Consider the following 18,078-nt stretch of genomic DNA (forward strand, 5'->3'; position numbering starts at 1 on the left):
TATAATGTCTATAATCCTGAAATCCATGAGTAGAATAACAAAACTTATAATAGATTTGTTTGTATTTGCTATGAATATCTTATCACACGAAAACTCTTCAGAATGATTTGTGAATTACAAACTGTCATCATGATTTGTGATCATAGGGAGAGGAGGTTTAGAAATAGAAATGAATCATGAATCGCAGGCCTGAAAGGCTATAGAACACAATCTGTGTATCACAAATGTGTCATATACTAGACACTAATCCTATAAAGATTGAAAATAATTAAGGATGTAAGCCAGTTTTGTATTCTTAGTAATCTGAACTGGGATGTTTTTCATATTCAGAATACTGTGAGTCACATTTTCAGATGGATGGGTACACATGCATCCACAATATGCAGTATATCAACAAAAAGTGTAATAAAGTCTGTTCCCACTGCATCTGAGGGTAGGAGGAGGGTGGAGCAGAGAGATTAGTGCAGGTGTGGAAAAGAGGCACTCCAGAGGCACATTGTTCTTCCTTGTCAGTAGAAGGACATTGTTCCTTTAGGGGAGGAACAAATAGGGGAGAGATCTTCCATGAAGAGAGCAAAATGGGTGGCAAAATTAATTTGACAATTCAATTTTATGTTCAGCAACTTTCAGTCAGTTAACCTGACATGATATTAATAAAGCAATTTTAAGAGACAGGCATGGCATTATATGAAGGACAATATTGAAAAATACAATCAAACGTGCAATATTTAAAAAAAGGAAAAAGAAGAAGATATATATATATATAATGTTAAATAGAAAGACAAACAATAACATGACAAACATGAAAGCTTTAGAATTGCACAAAGGTGTTTTTCACATGAGTGAGAAGGTAGATTGACTGTGTATGTCAGTGAGTATGTGTTGACAAATGCGCAAACCAACAGGGAGATAATATCAAAAACCAGTTTATTCAGAATATTCATATCAATATCAAGGACCCGACACGGTCCGTGTTTCGGGCCAAAGCGCCTGTCTCAGGGGGTCACAATCAACTTTCTCTGAGAAGAAGCTGATGTCACATGGTGTTTGCTGATCGGTTTGCTGTTCTTTTGTTCTCTCTGTGGATTAACTTGCATACATAAAGGAATTATTCAAGCCTATCAGCTTCTTCTCAGAGAAAGTTGATTGTGACCCCTGAGGCAGGCGCTTTGGCGCCGAAACACGGACCATGTTGGGTCCTTGATATTGATATGAATATTCTGAATAAACTGGTTTTTGATATTATCTCCCTATTGGTTTGCGCATTTGTCAGCCTCTACTTTTGCTGTTTTGCTTTGACTTTCCGTGGAGGCTCCTCCTGTCTTCTTGGATTTGCTAGTGAGTATGTGTTTGCATAGATAATGAGATACTGGATGGACTGTAGGTGATTAAGTAGCGTGGTAGTCTAGGACGGAAGGTGTGCAAGGGAGTAATTTTGTACACATTGAGAGTTGTGTGTGGTGTGGGGAACCTAGTGTGCATGTGTATGTGTGTGTTTGTGTATATGGAGAGTGAATCAACCCTTCCCTACCCCTTATCCTTCTTGTTTTTCTCTCCTTTCTTCTTCCTTTTCATGCCTTTCTCGCTCCTCCCCTCCCCTTTCCTTCCTTTCCTCATTTTCTCATGGTATATTTTAACATTAGAACATAAAAAAGGCACTTTATGAATATTTTGAATTCGACACTGGACATTTAATTTAACAGGACACCGATGATTTTTTTTTTTTTGCCAATTTTCATGTCACGGTGAGACATGAAAGTTCACATTGAGGGGCATTTTCGAACAGGGACACCCATCTCTAAGGGTGCCCATCTCTGAGGATGTCCCCGCGAAGGGGCGGGGAAACCCGTATTATCGAAATAAGATGGGCGTCCATCATTCGTTTTGATAATACGGTCGGGGACGCCCAAATCTCAACATTTAGGTCGACCTTAGGGATGGTCGTCCTTAGAGATGGTTGTCCCTGGTTTTCGGCCATAATGGAAACCGAGGATGCCCATCTGAAAAATGACCAAATCCAAGGCATTTGGTCGTGGGAGGAGCCAGCATTCGTATGGTTCCTCACATGCCAGGACACCAACCGAGCACCCTAGGGGGCACTGCAGTGGATTTCACAAATTGCTCCCAGGTGCATAGCTCCCTTGCCTTGGGTGCTGAGCCCCCCAACCCCCCCTAAAACCCACTCCCCACAACTGTACACCACTACCATAGCCCTTAGGGATGAAGGGGGCGCCTACATGTGGGTACAGTGGGTTTCGGGTGGGTTTTGGAGGGCTCACATTTACCACCACAAGTGTAACAGGTGGGGGGGATGGGCTTGGGTCCGCCTGCCTGAAGTGCACTGCACCCACTAAAAACTGCTCCAGGGACCTGCATACTGCTGTGATGGAGCTGGGTATGACATTTGAGGCTGGCATAGAGGCTGGAAAATATGTTTTTAAAAAAACTTTTTTAAGGATGGGAGGGGGTTGGTGACCACTGGGGGAGTATCCCCGATTCCCTCCGGTGGTCGTCTGGTCAGTTCGGGCACCTTTTCGAGGCTTGGTTGTGAAAAAAAGGGCCCAAGTAAAGTCAACCAAATGCTCGTCAGGGACACCCTTCTTTTTTCCATTATCGGCCGAAGACGCCCATCTCTTAACCACGCCCCTGTCCCGCCTTCGGTACACTGCCGACACGCCCCCATGAACTTTGGTTGTCCCCGCGACGGAAAGCAGTTGAGGACGCAAAAAAATGGCTTTCGATTATGCTGATTTGGGCGACCTCGGGAGAAGGACGCCCATCTCCCGATTTGTGTCGGAAGATGGGCGTCCTTCCCTTTCGAAAACAAGATAGATTATGGCATAACAGCTTATTTATAAGCAGTTTAATTGATTAGCTGCTGCTAATTTAGTCATTTTACTGTTAGTCTCCTGTTAAATACTTGTTGAATAATTGCTAAATATTTGTTCTAAACCTTTTACATTTTGGTATAGTTATATAGATTTGCATAAGTCATTATTGCTCAGATAAGTCTAATGAAATTTAGTGAGGAGTTTAGTTGTGGTCTATAGGATTTCTTCTCTTGGGGATTTTTTTTTCTATTGGACATTAGCAGTTAGAGCATGCTAATTTTCAAACTAACTGCCTTAGGCAGAAGGGGATGGGAAATTTATGGGGATGGACAAGGAATGTGCCTTACAGTAAATATGGAGGTCGTTACCACACACTAAGTAGTAACACATCAGATTGTATGACACAGTTACCTACACCTAAATAAATAAATAAAATAAATACACATATTCAGGTAATGTTAGCTGCATCATGTTATCTGCCATTTATTTAAAGCAATGGTGTTCAACCCAGTTCTATGGGACAACCTGGCCAATTGGGTTTTCAGGATATCCACAATGAATATAGATGAGATAGATTACATGCACTGCCTTCTTGATAAACAATTTTTCTCATGCATATTCATTGAGGATATCCTGAAAAACCAACCAACCAGGTGGTCCCTGAGGACTGGGTTAAAAACCACTGATTTATTGTCATACCCCAGGGTTGGTGAACTTTAGGGCCTCAGTCAGATTTGCGCTGCCCACCTAAACTGTAGGTCAAGCAGGCCCGGGCTGAGGTAATCTTAAACTGAAGGTAGGAGACATACTGGAGCTGAAGACAAGCGACGTTCTGGAGCTGGGAGGTGAGGATGTTCTGGAGCTGGAGACAGGAGATGTACGGGAACTGGAGGCAGGAGGACATGTTGGAACTGGATGCAGGAGACGTTGCTGAGACTGAAAGCTTGAGGATGTGCTGGATCTGGATACAGAAGATGTGCCGGAACTGGAGGCTGGAGGACATACTGGAGCTGGATGCAGAAGACATGCTGAAACTGGAAGCTGGAGGCAAGAGAAAAGAAGAGACGCATTGCAACACACGTCAAGCAAGGCATGGAGACCTGTTGCAAAAGCAAAGAGGAAGTGTTCTGCAGCTCCTTATAAGGACCTCAACCCCCCCCCCCCCCACACACACACACACATCATCAAGGTGCTCCCGTAAGTTGCTACTGCTGGCCCTTTAAGGTGTGTCCCGGCATGCGTGGGCGCCTAGGAGCACTGACACCAGCCAGCAATGGAAGACTGCTGCATACGCGTGAAATGCAGGAAACAGTCATATGAGTGGACCTTGGTGCTGGGAAGGCTGCTGGAGACCTCAGGACCGCCCAACCCTGACGCCTAGATGATCTGGGAGGCGGGTAGGCACAGCTACAACCATGACAATTAAAGCATAGTAAAGAATGTTTCTCTACATTTAATGAATGACAAAATGTTGGGAATGCCCCCCCCCCCCCTAATTGCTAGCATAGAGGCTTTGAATCTACTGCACACTAATTTTGCCCCTTGTTCTGCACCTTTTCTCTAACCATTCTGGCCAGAAAGGAGCTCACCTTATCTATGTGTCTGTAGTGTCTTTGCTTCATTTTTCTAAAAGATCTCTCAATCAGTGATTATTGAATCATTTTAAATTCATTCTTATCAACCATGTAGGCCCTCTGTAGAGAATTAGAACAATTTGCTTTATGTAAAGTCTGTTTTTTCTGAGATTTATCCAGTAGTCTGTAAACTTAAGTAAGCTTCTTTCAAAATATGAAAAGTATGGGGAAAATATTGCCCTGCAGTACTATTTTAAAGACCTTTTACCTCAGCTGGGGATTGAAATCATCAATGGGCATTTTGCAGACTGAAGTTATCAAAATTATGAAAAGCAAAAGCATCATCACACATAATAGAAAACGATAAAGAGAGAGAGAGAGAGAGAGAGAGAGAGACTGCTGGGTACAGGGTGGGATTAAAAGAGAGAGAGAGAGAGAGAGAGAGATTGCTGGAAATGAAGGGGGACTGGGAGAGAGCAAGAGAGAGAGGTTATTGTTTGGGATGAGGGTAGACTGAGTGAAAGTGCCTGCTGCGGATGAGATGACGATTGAAGAAAGGGATAGAGAGATTGCTGGGAATAAGTAAGAAGGAGGAAGAGATTTACATGAGTGTCATGATATATGACAGGGTTGTGGCTCTTGAAATATTTTGCACATAGAAAATCCCATGAAATGGCTCTTCTATTTTAAAAGGTTGCAGACCTCTGCTCAAGATTGACCATGAAAGCTCATATTAGAAGTGTCAACAAGAGTGCCTTTTATAAGTTATGTTTATTACATAGATTAAAATGCTTTCTCCTGTTGGATGACTTTACGACAGTGCTACAATTTATAGTATTTTCTAACATTGATTTTTGTAATTCCATCTATTTAGGGCTTCCATTTTCATCCTGTATAGTTTTGCAGCTGGCTCATAATGCAACTGCTAGATTGCTTACTGGTTGCAATTTTCAGGAATATATTTATACTAAATTGTATGCTCTACATTGGCTCCAATCTTTTGCCTTATGTGACAAATTACCCCTAGTGGTAGTACTGTGAGGCAACTGGTAGGGGTTGCCAGTGTCATTATGAACCCGGTACTAGCAGGAGCAAGAGTGACTGGGGATCATTTCTGATGACCAGAATTGAATACAATATTCAAGGTGTGGTCACACCATGGAGCGATACAAGGGCATTATAATGTCCTCATTTTTGTTTTCCATTCCTTTCCTAATAATACCTAACATTCTATTTGCTTTCTTAGCCACAGCAGCACACTGAGCAGAAGGTTTCAACGTATCATCAACGACGACACCTAAATCCCTTTCTTGGTCAGTGACTCCTAACGTGGAACCTTGCATTACGTAGCTATACTTCGGGTTCCTCTTTCCCACATACATCACTTTGCATTTGCTCATATTAAATGTCATCTGCCATTTAGATGCCCAGTCTTCCAGTCTCATAAGGTCCTCTTGTAATTTTTCACAATCCTTCCGTGATTTAACTACTTTGAATAACTATATGTCGTCAGCAAATTTAATGACCTCACTCGGTACCCCCATCTCTAGGTCATTTATAACTATGTTTAAAAGCAGTGTTCTCAGCACAGACCCCTGGGGAACCCCACTAACTACCATTCTCCATTGAGAATACTGACCATTTAACCCTACTCTCTGTTTTCTATCTTTTAACCTGTTTTAATCCACAATAGGACACTTCCTATGCCTTTTTTTATGCTTTATGACTATGTTTACTATTTCTTATGTTTTGTTATCCACTGAGGGCAATTGATAGATTAGCGGAATATACGTGTTTTCAAAATTGGACTTCCTGCATGGCCATTTCTTGAAAAAACAAAGACCTGACTTTTACCTGCTGCCTTATATAGAATAGTGATTAACACAGATCCTGTGCCTAATTTGTGGGAGCCAGTCTTAGCCCGCTGAAACCTGGTGTAAATGCTGGCACCCAAGTTAGGTACAGTTAGGCAGTGTTCTGCAATTCACACAACATTTTGGAATGCCCCCCCCCCCAAATGCCCATGGCCATGCCCTCTTTTGAGATCCATACCATGGGAGTTAGGCACTATGCCTTATAAGATAGAGTGCTTCCAGATGCACAGGCAAATTTTAATGAGTGCCAATTAGCATTTGTTATTAATTGGTTGTTACCATCCAATTATTAATGGTTCAGACTCATTATCCAATTTAATTAAGTGCACATCTCAGAAGCACGTCCAAACTTGGGTGCACAATTTTGGGCTCCATATATAGAATCTGGGTGGTTGTGAGTAAACAGCAAAAGTTATACATGAAACTGTCATCTGCTGCATCATCCTGTATGATTTTTCCCCAAAGCTTATGAGAAATCTCTTAGCTTATTTGACTTTTGTTTTAGCTATTTCGCTGATGAACTACAGAGAATAGTGAAGACAAAACATGAGGTTTAACCAAAGGCACCAGTAGAAAGTTCTTTTTTTGTAAGGAAATGTAATTAAAATATTTATAATGCAAAGCTTTTACAGCCATTGGATTCATTTGAAATAACAAAAGAAGCAACAGGATTGCTTTATCATGCTGAGCTTCATAAACACTCTAAAACTGAGTCAGCCATTGTAACGTTGCCCACCACAGGTCTAATTCTTTCAAATTACATGTACACATACAGAAAAGAATCCCCCAAAAAACAAAGCAAAAATAAAACAGAAGGAACTAATAAAATGCTATTCCAACCTATTTCCTTTCAAAAATGTTCTTTCTGCTGTCATACCACCCTTGAAGATGTGCTGTCTAATTTGAGGCTATGTCTAAGCACTTGCAATTTTTATCCCCAGTTTGATGTCCAATCACTTTGCTATCATAAATGTGAGCCTGCACATTTCTACACAATTGCATTTAGAGTAATTTCAAGTATATTGGTAAACAAGTCAGGCAAAACAAACTATTCAATAAAAAGGGCATGCAATACTATTCTATATCTCAAACCTGGGTAGTCAGAACTTTCCAGCCTCCCCCCCCCCCCCCCCCCCCCCACCAAATCTTTGGCAACAGCTACCGTTTATCAAAGAAATGAATGCATATGTTGGATTTCAAGAGCCACAATTTTATTAACATTGATTAAAACACATGACCGGATGGTATAAAAATGTCCCCGTACCCCCATTGCCTTTGTAACTAATATGTCTGATGGGCTGCCTCCAGGCAAAAAGAGTGAAATGCTAAAGGAAAGAAGACGTCTTCTTCACCAAGATGTGCTTCACTCATCAGGTTTTAGAATGGCCTTCATGCGAGCATTGCCATCTTCCAGTGTGACAGGCCCCAATCACTAAGGTCTCCCAATGTTGTCTGCTGCCAGCTTGAAAAGGCTGATGTACACTACTCTGAACAACTAACGTATTGAATATTCTACCAAAGATTGTGGACTGTGTATTTTTAGATATTTAACAAAATTTCCCATACCATTTCATTTCCTTGTTAAGATGAAACAAAATGAACAGTTTTGTTCATTTTCTTTCATTTAATTTGGAAATGTCACAAACCTCCCCTCACCCCCCACTGCAAATCTCCCCCTAAACCCTGTAGCCCTCTCCCTATCCTCCCCAGCATCCCTCCCAGACCATCTCACCCTATTTGTGGTGGTACTATCTTCTCAGACAGAAGTAATCCTGGTGTTCCTGCCCCACCAGTGCAACAATAGCAAATGGTACCAATGGACTAAGATCACAATACGTTACCAGCTACAATACATTACTAGCTCACCTTAGGGTTTGTGATCACCATTTCGTATGGCAGAAATAAACAGTGGTGCTGACTGTGGTCTACTGTTAGAGCAGGAGAAGCTGGTGATTGTAGAAATGTACTGTAGTTTATGCCCTGCAAGGTCCAGCATGACCAGGTCTAAGGATCTGAAGTATTGAATAAAAATAGATGGCTCAAGTAAGTTCCCATGGTGTCAGCAGTCTAGTCAGCTGCAGGCAATCTTGTGCTGGAGAGATAAGCTATGTTGGATAGATAAGTGGTTAATAGCAAACAAGACAAAGGGATGGTCTGAAGAAATCTCTAGGGTATTGTATGTAAGGAGATGGAGCAATGTAGGTTGTTAGAATGGAATGAGCTGGAGTATGTGAAATGACACGTTTATGCAAGGGGGAAAAGCAGATGAGTCTGGTAGGCTGATTGGTGGAAGTTATGCTAACTGGGACATGATACCATAAAGTCATGTGATATAGCAACAGAGTTATGTGATTTGGAGGGGCATTTTTGAAAGAAACGACTAAATTGGAATTTGGACGTCTTTGTAAAACATCCAAATTCGGAGGCGGGCAAAAGGTCATTTTTGAAAAAAGATGGACGTCCATCTTTGTGTTCGAAAATACCATGGACATCCTTGGATTTGGATGCCTTTGATTTTCGGCCATTTTCGAATGCAAACACGTCCAGCCATTTGGACATGGAAGGAGCCAGCATTTTTAGTAGACTGGTCCCCCCTGACATGCCAGGACAGCAATCAGGCATTCTAGGGGGCACTGCAGTAGACTTCATAAAATGCTCCCAGGTACACAGCTCCCTTCCCCTCCCCCCCCAAACGCACTACCCCCAACTGTACACCACTACCATAGCCCTTACAGGTGAAGGGGGCACCTATATGTGGGTACAGAAGGTTCTGGTGGGTTTTGTAGGGCTCGCTGTTTTCCTCCACAAATGTAACAGGTAGGGGGGTATGGGCCTGGGTCCACCTGTCTGAAGTGCACTGCACCTACTACTAAACTACTCCAGGGACCTGCATGCGCTGTCATGGACCTGAGTATGACATCTGAGGCTTGCATAGAGGCTGGCAAGTAATATTTTTAATCATGTTTTTTTAGGGTGGGAGGGGGTTAGTGACCACTGGGGAGTAATGGGAGGTCATCCCTGATTCCCTCCAGTGGTCATCTGGTCATTTTGGGCACCTGTTGTGTCTTATTCGTAATAAAAACAGGTCCGGGTGAAACGTCCAAGTTTTAGTCCTGGATGTTTTTGCTTTGTTCCATTATGGCTCAAAAACGAGCAAGTCTTAGGAACACCCAAGTCCCACCTTGAACATGCCTCCGATACGCCTCTTTGAGATTTGGACGTCCTTGCGACGGACTTCCAAGAAAGACATCCAAAATGGGGTTTCGATTATACCGATTTAGACGTCTCTGTGAAATGGACATCCAAGTGCCGATTTATGTCACTTTTTTTACGTCCATCTCTTTCGAAAATCAGCCTGATGGTCACGTACACACAGTTAGATAAACGTATAAAGGAAATAGTTTATTACTATAGAAACAGGAATCTTGCTAGCACTGTGTAGCGCTTTTGCTCCAGGTTGGTAATTCCTCCACAGGAACATAGAAAGGAAAAAGACTTTTTGTATGTACTACTTATGAAATGTAATTGGCAAAACAGCAATTAGATGTCTATTTTCCTATTTGTAATAAATAAGCTTCTATGATAAATTTCTGATTGGCTAATGGTGTATCTCTTCCTGTGTTCTTTAATCCAATTATTTTATCCATAAGTGTCTGAAAGTTAGCCTTGCATCTTGCAGCTGTCTGATAAGGAGTCATAGGTATAAGGCTAAACACAGCCACTGAGTTTTACTCCAAGCCAGGAGAACTTCTCTAAGGCTGAAGTGTATTCCCCTCCCAAGGGGCAGGGGTCAGGATTACACAATCATTCCTATACCATGAAGATTGTATCACACACTGTAGCAGACTCAGTGAGTGCTATGGGTGCTTGAGCACCCCAATATTGAGAAAATTCCTTGTATGTGTCCAGGAGGGGTTATTTTCATTGGGCTTAGCACCCCCAATAATTTTGAAAAGTTGGCTCCTATGGTATCACAGTAGGTAAGGTAAGAGATCCAAGGACAGGGATGAGCAGGATGAAAGAGAGGGCCCAGAAGGACTCATTTTGTTTTTGCACTACATGCAGGGACCTAACTTTATGGTGTGTGTGTTTTTTATTTCTGGGCCCTATTTACTAAGCCTTGCTATAGGTGCACTAGTGTTTTTAGAGTGCACTAATGCTAGAGAAACCCATAGGAATATATGGGTATCTCTAGCATTTAGCGTGCACTAATTTTAGCGTGTGCTAAAAATGCTAGCAAACCATAGTAAACAGGGCCCTCTGCATGTTAAAAATGCATTTAATTTTCATTATGGAGAGTCTTTTACTATGGTAAACTAGCGTTTGTAGCTCACGCTAAAAATCAGCTGGCGCTAAACTGAGAAGCCCGTTATATTCCTATAGCTGTCTCAGCATTTAGTGCCTGCTGATTTGTAGTGTGAACTAAAATACTAGTGTACCTTTGGAAAATATCTCCTAATGAAACAAAAAATAAGCAAAATGAAAATAACTAAAAATAACTTCAGTGTACTCTTATTGGACAGTTGCAGACATGTATGTGTTCTCCCAGCCTTACCATTTAGATTGCAGGTACAAAGCATGAAGAAAATGAGGAGGAAGCCTGTCTACTGAATCAAGTCCTCAAATATACATCTAGCAGTTCACCACAGCCCTGCCCATTTACCCCCACAAAGAATGAGACCATTTTCAAGTGGGAGATTTCAAGATGAATAAATCAGCAATACATTTTCCTCAGCTTTCCTAATGGTATTTAAAATTTTTCAGTTCAAATGTATGAAAAATTTACTTCATTGGATCAACAAAAGCCTTCACAAATATCCTAAACCTAACCATTATAAATATGTTGAAAACCCTGGGATTGCAGCTTAAAAAACAAACAAACAAACCAAAAAACCTGGCAGTTCAATTTTTGAAGATAGAAATTTCACCATAGATATGATATGAATTTCAGTCTAGCAATTACTTCCAACCAGCAAAGTATACAAGGCAACAATGGCACGAGAACTTCTAAATTTTCATGATGGTAATAACCAGCCACTGACAAAAACCACCACCAGATTATTCTTGTGTGTATTATTCAAGTGTATATTACAGTCTCCTTTTACAAAGTGGAGCTACTGATTAGCGTGTACTGAATGTGAAGAAGTCCATGGGAATTGAATGGGCTTCTTTGCATTCAATGTGCCACTTTATAAAAGGAGTCCTATGTAAATATGGATCCCCATAACTAAGGGGGTTAGTTATAGGAGTACAAGTATCATGAGACTACCACTAGGGGCTTATAATGCTATTTTGAACTTGGCGCCAGCAGGGGCTGGAGCAACTGGGGATCACTCCTGCCCCAAACCTCATAGACCATAGGGAATTTCACCAGGTAGGTCCAGGAGCCTACAGTTAGGTGACAGATCTTTGTGGGAAAGGGGGAGATCTTTGAGGGAGTTGTGAAAGGGGGATTCTTTGGGGGGGGAAGAGATGATGATGGAGAGCTCTTTCTGGGATTGTGATGGGGGTCTTTGAGGATAAGGAAAGACTATGACTTATTGTCTGACGTCTTTAAAATGTGGCCTGATACTTCTGGACAGGAAAAATAACACTGCTTTTGGCTGGCATTATCTCCCGGACTGTATGTAGCGTGCCTAGAGTTCTTCGCCGAAATCTAAGTGGATTCTATAACAATGTACATAACTTAATGGATTTAACAAGCTAATTAGCATTGATAAAAGCACTTAACAAGCAATAATGATCACTAACTAGCAATAATTAGAATTAACACGCACAAATTCCTAAGCGTATTCTGTAACACAGTGCGCTTACATTTTCTAATACATACAGGCAAAAGTGGACATAGTTATAGGTGGGGAAATGGGCATTCTATGGGTGCTCCAAAATTTATGCGCGTTGTTATAGAATATGACCTAGTGCATGTAAATCTGCACACCAGGATTTATACCACGTTTTCACTGGTATAAATGGATATGCATAGTTTAAAGCACTGTGAATTCCGCCATATATAGAATCTGGCCCTATATGTGCAGGAATAATGCAGCTTGTGGTAGTCATCACAAGCTGATTTATTCAATTTACATAGTAATGAGGCGTTTTGCATGCACTGACATGTTTTGTATCTCATTTTCGTGTATGCTGTGGTCAGGGCTATACCAATGGCTTTGTGAGTGGTGCGACCACAAAGAGGGGCATAATCGAACGGCGCCAGCCAAATAGATGGCAATATAATGCATGTTATTGTACTAGTAGTTTATAAATGTGTTAGTACATAATTGACTTTCTAAAATAACACCTATACAACAGTGGCATAGCTAAGGGGGACGGGAGCCTTTCCTAATATGCTGCTCCCCTTAAATGGCAGGCGGGGATGCCGAGCTGCTCCCCTCCACCTCACGCTGCTGCAGTACAGAAAATGTTGGCAGCGTCCCGCCAGCCACCAATGCCCGAATCCTCGTGTATACTCAGTTCACACAAAGTAAAAAGGCCGCAAAGAGAATGACATAGAACACATCTCTCTGGGGTATCTTGCTGAATCTAAGATCATCTTCAGAGAAGTGATTACTATATTTTGTAGGCCAGACCAGGCCACATCTCTCTAAAGTCTAAAAAAAACACAATTTCTATGAAGATTCTGAGTCTGAATCCATTAGCTCATCAATGCAATCACTGGAGGATTAATTATATTTTCTAACTGCTTTAGCTTTACTACTATTTTGTCTCCAGAGGCAAGTTGCTGTGCATCTATTATTCAGAAGCATTTCAAATTAGCCATGAGAGAAATTGTTTCATCTCTCTTCTTTCTCTCAGCAACTTAATTGTGCAAAGGGTTTTGAAAGTACTGTATTGTAATGGTAACATATATATTCATATTAATCCTCCATTGATATGCTTTAAACAAAGATTTTAAGTTAAAATTTCTCATTTGATTTAAATCTTAAGGTTTATTTCGTCAAGAGAAACATTAGCTGCAACATGAATAAAATAGATGTACAGTTCGAATGGACAAAAAAAGAGATTTGGGAATTAGCTCATGTTTATTTATTTATTTGTTTTATAAATATGCATCCCGATTTAAATCAAAGCAGGTTACAATAAAAACATTCATAAGATGAGGATATATACAAAAACACTGGCAATCCTATAAAATAAAATAAAAACCTTAGTCGCTACAGGCATAATAGGGAGAACTTCCAAAGAATCAAACTTATTCATCATTAAATGCTTTCACAAATAAAAAGTTTTCAAAGTCTCAAACTGTTGATAATCAGAGTAAAGTCTTAAATAATGTGGAATATGATTCCACACCTGCCTCCCCAGCTATTGAAAAAGTATGGTTCCATGTTTCTGATAAGTGACACACAGGCACACAAAGCTGCTTCATCGATTCAGAGGATAAATTTTGTTGTGGTTCATACCTGATCATAGAGTCCATAAAATATTATGGAATTGTGCCATATATACGTGATGGATCAAAGTCAATATTTATACTGCACAAGAAACTTTACTGGTAACCAGTTGCAAACATTTGAAAGTAGGAGTAATATGTTCAAATCTCTTCATTCCATAAGTAAACGAGCTGCTACATTCTGCACAATCTGCAGAGCTTGTATCCTAGTTGAAATCAAGCCTACATAAAGGGAATTACAATAATCTAATCGTGATAGAACCATGCTCTGCAGAATGTGCAGAAGTCGCTCGCTGGTATCATGCTCTTTAGCTTACTAAACATATGTAACTGGAAAAAAGCAGTGGAGATTACATGATCTATCTGGGTTTGCATACCTAATTCATAATCCAGCATCACACCTAAGTTCCGAAGAACAGGTTTCACATACAACACCTCGATATCTCAAAACCTTAGACATTGAAGAATCCAAATTTTAGCCAACAACATAAATTCAGGTTTTGATTTATTCAATGATAATTCATGACATTGCATTCAATCTGAAATGTCACCAAATATGTACCCAACATTCCTACTACTTCTCAGGGTCATCAGTAATAGAAAAAAAGATGAATATCATCAGCGTACATATGGAATGAAACTCCCAACTGTTGAAAAACCTTTGCTCAAAGATGCCATGTACACATTAAGTATAAAACAGGCAAGGCTGAACCCTGGGGCACATCACAATTTATCCTATAGAAATTCAATATTTCATCTCTTAACCAGATGATCTATCCTGCAGATAGGATTGAAATTATTGCAATACTTTACCACAACTCCATGCTTACACAATTTTTTCAGCAGTAATGTACGATTAACCATATCAAAAGCTGATGCAATATCCAAAGTGGCCAAACAGAAACCAATCTTCTGGTCTGGCCAATTCATTAATCAAGGATAGCAATAATAGTTCAACACTATTGATTCTCTCTTAGAAGGTCTGTTACTAAGCCACGGTTGGGTTTTTAGCTCACGGTAGAAATCATCTGGCGGTAAACGTCAAGATGCCCACTATATTCCTATAGATGTCTCGATGTTTACTGCCAGCTGATTTCTACCACAAGCTAGAAACACTACTATGACTTAGTAAAAGACTCCTAAAACCGTATTGATAATCATTCAGAACTTGTTGATTCACTGGAAAGTCCTGAGACTGATTCAAAACTGCTTTTTCTATAAGTCTCACAAAAAATGGTAATACAGAAACTGGCCTATAACACTTTGGATCACTTAAAATCTCCTACACCCTTTTTCAACAATGGTTTTACTGTTCATATTTTCAAATTTTCTGGTACTACTCCCTCACTGAGGTGGTCTTTTACTAAGACCCGCTAGCATTTTTAGCACATGCTAATCATTAGTGCATGCTAAATGCTAGAGAAACGTATACTTAAGTACATAAGTAATGCCACACCAGGAAAAGACCAAGGGTCCATCGAGCCCAGCATCCTGTCCACGACAGCGGCCAATCCAGGCCAAGGGCACCTGGCGAGCTTCCCAAAGTACAAACATTCTATACATGTTATTCCTGGAATTGTGGATTTTTCCCACAATTGGAAAATATGTGCATCTCTAGCATTTAGCGCACGTTTACTTTTAGTGCATGCTAAAAAACTAGCACGCCTTAGTAAAGAGGCCCTGAATGACTTATTAACAATCTTATCTAATGATGGCACAACCACCTCCAAAAGAGAGTGAAACAATGTTGTAGAACAAGGATCAGAGAACGAACAAGCTGGTTTCAAACCACTCACCAATTTTTTTCTATTTCAGAATCACTTACTACAGTGAATTTACATTGAGACCTCAGAATCAAAATGATCCCCTACTAGATGTTGTAATATCTCTTCATCATACAATTTCTTATGCAACCAATCGCTTTAGACCTGAGGTTTTATTCTCCTTGTTAACTCCTTTACTTTCACCATTCACTACAAAATGTATAGTTTGAAATAACTCTTTTGGTAAGTTTAAGGCTGTTTTTAATCTTCTCTTGATAGTACATAGTTCTAGTTTGTTCACAAATGGCCTTATACACCAACAATTTCAACATAGAGGAATTACCATCAACATCATGCGGGGTTTTTTCCACTTCTTTCGCACTTCTGTCCTTCATATTCCTTTGTTTCATTACCACAATTTTCTCAGGTGCAATAGTATCTAAAGATGATAACAAAGAAATGTTCCAATCATTAACCATTTCAATTTATTTATTTATTAATGTATTTATACCCCACATTATCCCCACAAACATGCAGGCTCAATGTGGCTTACATAAACCGGAGAGAGAGAGAGGACTCCGGGTGACATCAGATACAAATTAGAATGCCAGCTGGCAAGGGCTATAGTTCTACATTGTTCCTGGAGAAAATTAACAACTTATGATCTGCAATTGCTTATCCTTGCTTCCATTCATCTTTCAGAGGACCCAAATCAAACTGAGGCCTTAGAACTTAACGCCCTTTAGTAAAAGAACCTCTAAGTGGTTTTCAAATTCATCTTTGGGGATACAAAGTAGGTTGCTTCAAAGGTGCCTGCATTTGCATTTCAGAGTAGAAGGGCCATACCGAAAATGAGGACGTTATAATGCCTTTGTATCGCTCCATGGTGCGACCGCACCTTGAATATTGTGTTCAATTCTGGTCGCCGCAGCTCAAAAAAGATATAGTGGAAATAGAAAAAGTGCAGAGAAAGGCGATGAAAATGATAAAGGGGATTGGATGACTTCCCTATGAGGAAAGACTAAAGCAGCTAGGGCTCTTCAGCTTGAAGAAAAGATGGCTGAGGGGAGATATGATAGAGGTCTATAAAATGATGAGTGAACGGGTAGATGTGAAGCATCTGTTTACGCTTTCCAAAAATACTAGGACTAGGGGGCATGCGATGAAGCTACAAAGTAGTAAATTTAAAATGAATCAGAGAAACTTTTTCTTCACTCAACGTGTAATTAAACTCTGGAATTCGTTGGCAGAGAATGTGGAAAAGGTGATTAGCTTAGCAGAGTTTAAAAAAGATTTGGACTGCTTCCTAAAGGAAAAGTCCATAGACCATTATTAAATTGGACTTGGGGAAAATCCACTATTTCTAGGATAAGCAGCATAAAATGTTTTGTATTTTTTGGGGATCTTGCCAGGTATTTGTGATCTGGATTGACCACTGTTGGAAACAGGATGCTGGGCTTGATGGACCTTTGGTCTGTCTCAGTATGGCGATACTTATGTACTTATGTACCATAAATAAAGATGCTTAAATCAGTTACCTGAGATACTATCACCACTATCTTCAAAGGAAAGAACTCTGACGGAATTCATCTGTGACAAGTGCTCCAATAGAATCAAAATGGAATATTGAAACTGAGACCAGTGGGTTGAAAAGGAATCACTGGAGCATCTTTGTAGTGATCCCTGAAGAGCATCCCATGGAAAAGGTTACATTAAAGGCTCTACAGACTTAGATGAGTGGCCCACATGCTCTGTACTGCGTAATACCCGAATACAGATTGTGGTGAGAGTACAATGCAGTAAAGGTACATACTGCTATTGCCTTAAGGAGCCTGCAATGAGCTCAAGAGTTCATGAAAACCAGAAGGGTCTTTTCTTCTAATGTGTTGTCTGCCTGTGTCTTATTCACAGGATCTATGCAAATGCCTGAAGCTAATGATCACAGGTAAACTGAGTTTAGAGCTGTCCTTTGATTACTAAGTACATCCTGATATAGTCAGTAACACTTTCTGAAAGTGCAGTACTTTGGTTGCTTACATGATTAAATCCTGAATTGCTCAGCACAGTGTGGAGATATATATCATTACCCCAATGTTGCTATTAATGAATGTTACAAATGTGTTAAAATATACTTGCAAGCTATCGGTGATAAGCATCATTTAGTAAATGTGCCTAGCACAACTGTTTGGTTGAATTACAGCATACATGGCATGTTTGACTTTATCAACCAGATTTATAGATATGTTTAACATGTTTCTATTAGTTTATGTTACTTATGCTGGCTTAACTAATTTGCCAAAAGTTTAATAGTTGAGTCAATGGAGTTTCAGTAAAAAGAAAAACCTACTTAATGATATTTTGAGAAAGATGCTTTTGAATATTAATTACTCTTTTGATGTATGCCATCCTAAACTCAGCCAGACCCTCCTATGAACTCAAGCTGCAAAATACATTATGGGGTCCTTTTACTAAGTCGCGTAAGTGCCTACACATGCCCAATGTGCATCAATTCTGAGTTACCGCCCTGCCAAACGCGTGGCCTGGGTGGTAATTTCATTTTTGACGCGTATTCGATATGCCGTCAGAAAATATATTTTTTTTCTGGCGCATGGGCGGTAATCAGCA

Source organism: Microcaecilia unicolor, chromosome 6, assembly GCF_901765095.1.
Source record: "Microcaecilia unicolor chromosome 6, aMicUni1.1, whole genome shotgun sequence".
NCBI lineage: Eukaryota > Metazoa > Chordata > Amphibia > Gymnophiona > Siphonopidae > Microcaecilia > Microcaecilia unicolor.